Genomic DNA, 7,500 nt, shown 5'->3' on the forward strand with positions numbered 1-7,500 from the left:
CCACGGAACGAGCGTGCGGGCGCTCAGCCGGCCGGAGAGGCAGGATGCGCAAGCCGGGGATCGATCGGGTGCTAGGTGGGTTTAGGCACATCTTCAAATTTCTGCCGTGCCAATGCCATTTTTATGGCTTGTAAATTCATACAATGGTCCCCTAAGCCTTCACGTGAAGTTTCGTTGCAAGATGACTCGTTTTCTATTTTTCACGATTTTCGAAACTTTTTGCGGTTCGGGATTTTTTAGAATTTTTTCAGAAGGAGTTCTGGCCCCAAATTTTGTGGACGTGATCCTTCTATTTTTGTTGGCATGCACAAAAAAATTCAGCTAAAAACTCGAACCGGAGAAGATTTCGTGACCGTTTGAAAAAAGTGTCCCCATTTCAGACACTTTAACGGCTACTGGCAGCAAACCTGTAAAATCTCAAACGCTCTTTAAGGGGGTGTGAGTTCTCAGAGGTTTGATGAGGGATAGGGGGCCAACACAAGGGCCAAGTACCAGCACCCATCGCACGTCATGTGCGCACACCCCCCCGGCCCCCCTCCCAATCGCCGGAACCCCAATGCCGCCGGTCAGGTTCTCCGGCGGTACTCCGGCGATGCTCCGACGATGCTGTCCCGAGTGAAAAAAATGCGGCACCAGCACATGCTGGAGCCAAGCATGGGCACCGTGGCTCAAAATCGAACTCCGGCCAAGGCCTCGACCATCAATGGCACATGATGACGCATGGTGATGGCACATGCATCGACCATCATCGGCATAGGCTGCCCTTCGGTACGGGCACCTGCCTCGACCGCCATCGGCACAAGCTGGGCCCTGGTGTGGGTTGTTGCCTCGATCACCAGCGGCACATGCTGAGCCTTGGTGCGGGCGGTTGCCTCGAGCACCATCGGCAGACCCTGGGCCCTGGTGCGGCCGGTCGCCCCGATAACCATCGGCACACGCTGGGCCCTGGAGCGGCCGGTTGCCTCGATCACCATCGGCAAAAGCTGGGCCCTGGTGCGGGCGCTTGCCTCGACCACCATCGGCACACGCTGGGCCCTGGTGCGGGCGCCTGCCTCGATCACCATCGGCACACGCTGGGCCCTGGTGCGGGCGGTTGCCCCCAGCACCATCGGCACACGTTGGGCCCTGGTGCGGGCGCTTGCCTCGACCACCATCGGCACACGCTGGGCCCTGGTGCGACAGGTTGCCTCGACCACCATCGGCACACGCTGGGCCCTGGTGCGGGCGCTTGCCTCGACCACCATCGGCACACGCTCGGCCCTGGTGCGGTCGGTTGCCTCGACCACCATCGGCACACGCTGGGCCCTGGTGCGGGCGCTTGCCTCGACCACCATCGGCACACGCTGGGCCCTGGTGCGGGCGCTTGCCTCGACCACCATCGGCACACGCTGGGCCCTGGTGCGGCAGGTTGCCTCGAGCACCATCGGCACACGCTGGGCCCTGGTGCGGTCGGTTGCCTCGACCACCATCGGCACACGCTGGGCCCTGGTGCGGGCGCTTGCCTCGACCACCATCGGCACACGCTGGGCCCTGGTGCGGCAGGTTGCCTCGACCACCATCGGCACACGCTGGGCCCTGGTGCGGCAGGTTGCCTCGAGCACCATCGGCACACGCTGGGCCCTGGTGCGGTCGGTTGCCTCGATCACCATCGGCACACGCTGGGCCCTGGTGCGGGCGGTTGCCTCGACCACCATCGGCACACGCTGGGCCCTGGTGCGGCAGCTTGCCTCGAGCACCATCGGCACACGCTCGGCCCTGGTGCGGTCGGTTGCCTCGAGCACCATCGGCACACGCTGGGCCCTGGTGCGGCAGGTTGCCTCGACCACCATCGGCACACGCTGGGCCCTGGTGCGGGCGATTGCCTCGACCACCATCGGCACACGCTGGGCCCTGGTCCGGGCGCTTGCCTCGACCACCATCGGCACACGCTCCGCCCTGGTGCGGTCGGTTGCCTCGAGCACCATCGGCACACGCTGGGCCCTGGTGCGGCAGGTTGCCTCGACCACCATCGGCACACGCTGGGCCCTGGTGCGGGCGCTTGCCTCGACCACCATCGGCACACGCTGGGCCCTGGTGCGGCAGGTTGCCTCGACCACCATCGGCACACGCTGGGCCCTGGTGCGGGCGCTTGCCTCGAGCACCATCGGCACACGCTCGGCCCTGGTGCGGTCGGTTGCCTCGAGCACCATCGGCACACGCTGGGCCCTGGTGCGGCAGGTTGCCTCGACCATCATCGGCAGCCTCGACCACCATCGGCACACGCTGGGCCCTGGTGCGGGCGGTTGCCTCGACCACCATCGGCACACGCTGGGCCCTGGTGCGGTCGGTTGCCTCGAGCACCATCGGCACACGCTGGGCCCTGGTGCGGCAGGTTGCCTCGAGCACCATCGGCACACGCTGGGCCCTGGTGCGGCAGGTTGCCTCGACCACCATCGGCACACGCTGGGCCCTGGTGCGGGCGGTTGCCTCGACCACCATCGGCACACGCTGGGCCCTGGTGCGGGCGCTTGCCTCGAGCACCATCCGCACACGCTGGGCCCTGGTGCGGCAGGTTGCCTCGAGCACCATCGGCACACGCTGGGCCCTGGTGCGGCAGGTTGCCTCGAGCACCATCGGCACACGCTGGGCCCTGGTGCGGGAGCTTGCCTCGAGCGCCATCGGCACACGCTGGGCCCTGGTGCGGCAGGTTGCCTCGAGCACCATCGGCACACGCTGGGCCCTGGTGCGGTCGGTTGCCTCGAGCACCATCGGCACACGCTGGGCGCTGGTGCGGGCGCTTGCCTCGACCAGCATCGGCACACGCTGGGCCCTGGTGCGGCAGGTTGCCTCGATCACCATCGGCACACGCTGGGCCCTGGTGCGACAGGTTGCCTCGAGCACCATCGGCACACTATCGGCCCTGGTGCGGGCGGTTGCCTCGACCACCGTCGGCACACGCTGGGCCCTGGTGCGGGCGCTTGCCTCGAGCACCATCGGCACACGCTGGGCCCTGGTGCGGGCGGTTGCCTCGAGCACCATCGGCACACGCTGGGCCCTGGTGGGTTTAGGCACATCTTCAAATTTCTGCTGTGCCAATGCCATTTTTATGGCTTGTAAATTCATACAATGGTCCCCTAAGCCTTCACGTGAAGTTTCGTTGGAAGATGACTCATTTTCTATTTTTCATGATTTTCGAAACTTTTTGCGGTTCGGGATTTTTTAAAATTTTTTTATAAGGATTTTTGGCCCCAAATTTTGTAGGCATGATCCTTCTATTTTTGTTGGCATGCACAAAAAAATTCAGCTAAAAACTCGAAGTAGAGAAGATTTTGTGACCGTTTGAAAAAAGTGTCCCCATTTCAGACACTTTAACGGCTACTGGTAGCAAACCTGTAAAATCTCAAATGCTCTTTAAGGGGGTGTGAATTCTCAGAGGTTTGATGAGGGATAGGGGGCCAACACAAGGCCAAGTACCAGCACCCATCGCACATCATGTGCGCACACCCCCCCGGCCCCCCTCCCAATCGCCGGAACCCCAATGCCGCCGGTCAGGTTCTCCGGCGGTACTCCGGCGATGCTCCGGCGATGCTCCGGCGATGCTGTCCCGAGTGAAAAAAATGCGGCACCAGCACATGCTGGAGCCAAGCATGGGCACCGTGGCTCAAAATCGAACTTCGGCCAAGGCCTCGACCATCAATGGCACATGATGACGCATGGTGATGGCACATGCATCGACCATCATCGGCATAGGCTGCCCTTCGGTACGGGCACTTGCCTCGACCGCCATCGGCACAAGCTGGGCCCTGGTGTGGGTTGTTGCCTCGATCACAATCGGCACATGCTGAGCCTTGGTGCGGGCGGTTGCCTCGAGCACCATCGGCAGACCCTGGGCCCTGGTGCGGCCGGTTGCCCCGATAACCATCGACACACGCTGGGCCCTGGGGCGGGCGCTTGCCCCCAGCACCATCGGCACACGCTGGGCCCTGGTGCGGGCGCTTGCCTCGACCACCATCGGCACACGCTGGGCACTGGTGCGGGCGCTTGCCTCGACCACCATCGGCACACGCTGGGCCCTGGTGCGGGCGCTTGCCCCCAGCACCATCGGCACACGCTGGGCCCTGGTGCGGGCGGTTGCCCCCAGCACCATCGGCACACGCAGGGCCCTGGTGCGGGCGGTTGCCCCGAACACCATCGGCACAAGCCGGCCCTTGGTGCGGGCTCCTGGCTCGACCACCATCGGCACACGCTGGGCCCTGGTGCGGGCGGTTGCCTCGAACACCATCGGCACACGCCGGCCCTTGGTGCGGCCGGTTGCCTCGACCACCATCGGCACACGCTCGGTGTCACGGTCCGCGCGTTCCTCCTATTGAAACCACGCGTCCGTGTGGCACCAAGACTAATCCTAGTCAAGGTCAGCCTTCTATCGTGCCCATTTTTCGTCGCGGACAACCCTATTCCAGTCCACGATCCTCGAATGCTCATAGGGATGCATAGTCCCATTTCTCATGGCCTTGAGGCCTCTTGACATGGTGCGAACCCAACATCATGCCCGCCCGCATCATTCGCAGGCTCCTATATTGAGTTTACGCCAGCACCCCACCTAAGCTGGTCAGCAGCCCAGCTCGGAGCCTCTAGGCTCACTTCGTCCCACGAGACTCGGTTCTTAGGGCTCAGGCCCTTAGCAACAGTATCGACTGCCCGCACGCATGATTGACACCCTACATCATGCTGGTCCCGCAAGGAGACTTGGGTGGACTGCCCCAGTGGCAGCACACCATCCCGACTGGCCGCAGGGGTCTAGCAGCATGCCTACCCGCTAGCCCGCACGCCCCTTTTTCTCGATGGCATCCCTCATACGTAAACACCATCACATGATCCTTCCGGCTCGAGGAGGGGAAACCGAGGGGCATAACGGATTCTACCGTCCAACCCCCTGTCTCAATGCAAAGGCGCGATACGAGGCCCGCCGGCCCCAACCGTCCCCGGGTTTACCTTCCCCGAGAAAACATCGTGCCACGCTCGTGACCCTACGATGCCCGCCCACCTAGACACCACGAGTGCCTAGGAGTAGCTCACTTCAGACTAGCCAGGCCCCCGCCTGCCCGCTAGCCAAGGGGGTGGTGGAGAGCTGACACCAATCATCCCCCTATAAAGAGCGTTAGAGATTTTCCCAATACGCTACCAGTGACCGTAAGAATGTCTGAAACGGGGACACTTTTCTGCCCAGTCATGTCGGGGTCTTTCTCCGGCTAACTCAGGGCCCCGTAACCTTCCCTTTGGTCACCATTGCTCCTTGATACTGCTCGCTGCTCCACCAACCCACTCGAAGGTGCCCGCACATTGCTTCCACTAATGGCACCCGCCAGGATACTTGGCTTGAAGGTGTCCGACCACTGTCCCGAACTTCCCCGCGTATCTTGCGGCCCGGGGCTCCCATTGCCCCTACAACATGTTAGCATCATGTTCCAAAGCTCCGAATGCACGCCTTCATTCCTTAGAACCGCTTTCCCACCAGCTCGGTCTCGACCGCTGCTCGGTTCAGGGTCAGTCATGGCAGGACCAAGGCCTGACCATGACACTCTCCCCCACTTACTATGTCGATGCCCTCATCGACGCCAAGACCACACCCAACTATCCTGTTGCACACAGTTGACATTTCCTCATATGTCTCTCACTGGTGCTCTCAAGGATTGGGTCGAGGTCCCGTCACATGAGGCACCGTGCACAGTACTCGTCCATTGTTGGTGTAGATTGGTCCCATTGTTGCTCAGCTTTGTTGTAGTTCGAACCACCTAACCTATCTTGGTTGTATTCATATGGGTCATACCATGGCTTCATCCCTTGATCATTGTCAGGTTGCGACCTCGAGGTGCCCTCATTGATCAATGACCCTCAGTAGAATGAATGACCACCGCTTTGCCACTCATTTGGTGCGTCCCACCGGACGTGACCCCTCACACCAACTGCACGCTTGCAGCATCAACTCACTGATGCGCCCCTCTGGACGTGATGCTTAGGTCAACCGCACTCATACGGCACCCTATATGATGACCCTAGCATAGTGGCATTCAAGCACCTTGGTCATCTCCCAACTTGGGTCCTCTCGGCCCCTCCAAGGTCACCTCTCTAGGTGTGGCCCTCAGGCCAACCGCCCCCAAGACGGCACCTTAAAGCGTGCTAATTCAGTCTTTGCCCCCGGCTTGAACACTATGCTCCATCGCCCAAGCTCCTTTATCTTGGCTCAGTCTCGGGGGGGGGGGAATTGATAGGTCTCCCCCACTTTTACTGGAAACTCGGCACAGCATTATGCGCAACCCTGTCTCCTCGATGGTTCTATTGCTCGATAGTTTTGATTCCAGCCCAGTTCCTAGGGCGTCCCAAAATCCGCTTATACTCGGAGACCCACTGATCTACCAGCACTTCTAGCCCACTGATTTGTTTGACTCGGGGATTCACCCGCTCGATCCTCAAGGTCCACTGACTTGCACGACTGAGGCCTTGTCAACTGGCCGTTTTCCCTTTCTTGTTCCACTGGAAAACATCCTGTCATGGCCCACTGACCACCACTACTCGTGAAGCCTTCCCTTTCGGCCAATACAAGTTCAATATCCTGGTTCACACACACACTCTCGTGATCCTCTGACCACAAGAACTCACGGTCCACTGACCAACGCAGCTCATGGTCCACTGACCATCTCGCTTGTGGCTTCAATCTTCAGCCACTTCATACTCTTCTGTGTAGTAGTCTCATGCTTGGACCCGAATACTTCGGCTTGCACCCCCGCTGGGGCACCTGCACCATACATCAAGTGCACACATTAGTAATTAATCTTGCAACTCGACGCCTCCTGCCCCTCAGGACAAGATTCACTCGGCCCACGTGGCCTGACACAACACCATTTCATGGTGTAAGACCCTTTTCGGATCTCGGTCTCACTACGGTTCCTTTCACCGTAAAGGCATCACATGCCACAACATATGCCAACACCTTTTTCTAGGTGAGGCTAGACTCTGGTGCCCTTTTTCTAGGCGTCCAAGAGTCTACTCGAGAGCCATTTTACATAGGCCCAATATTTCCCATCGCATGCAATGGTGGCCCTTTCCCGAGCCCCCATAGGCACAAAAACTGCATTTGTGTCTCGATAGCTCCATTCGGGCTTGGCACCACCGTAATTTCGCATCACCAGACCCACACATGGGGTCGCGTAACTCTCGCCACTGAGCCAACCTAGGCTCTGATACCAAGTGTCACGGTCCGCGCGTTCCTCCTATTGAAACCACGCGTCCGTGTGGCACCAAGACTAATCCTAGTCAAGGTCAGCCTTCTATCGTGCCCATTTTTCGTCGCGGACAACCCTATTCCAGTCCACGATCCTCGAATGCTCATAGGGATGCATAGTCCCATTTCTCATGGCCTTGAGGCCTCTTGACATGGTGCGAACCCAACATCATGCCCGCCCGCATCATTCGCAGGCTCCTATATTGAGTTTACGCCAGCACCCCACCTAAGCTGGTCAGCAG

This window comes from Durio zibethinus, unplaced genomic scaffold (genome assembly GCF_047325235.1).
Source record: "Durio zibethinus cultivar Kanyao isolate XHJ-2024 unplaced genomic scaffold, ASM4732523v1 HiC_scaffold_394, whole genome shotgun sequence".
Taxonomy (NCBI): domain Eukaryota; kingdom Viridiplantae; phylum Streptophyta; class Magnoliopsida; order Malvales; family Malvaceae; genus Durio; species Durio zibethinus.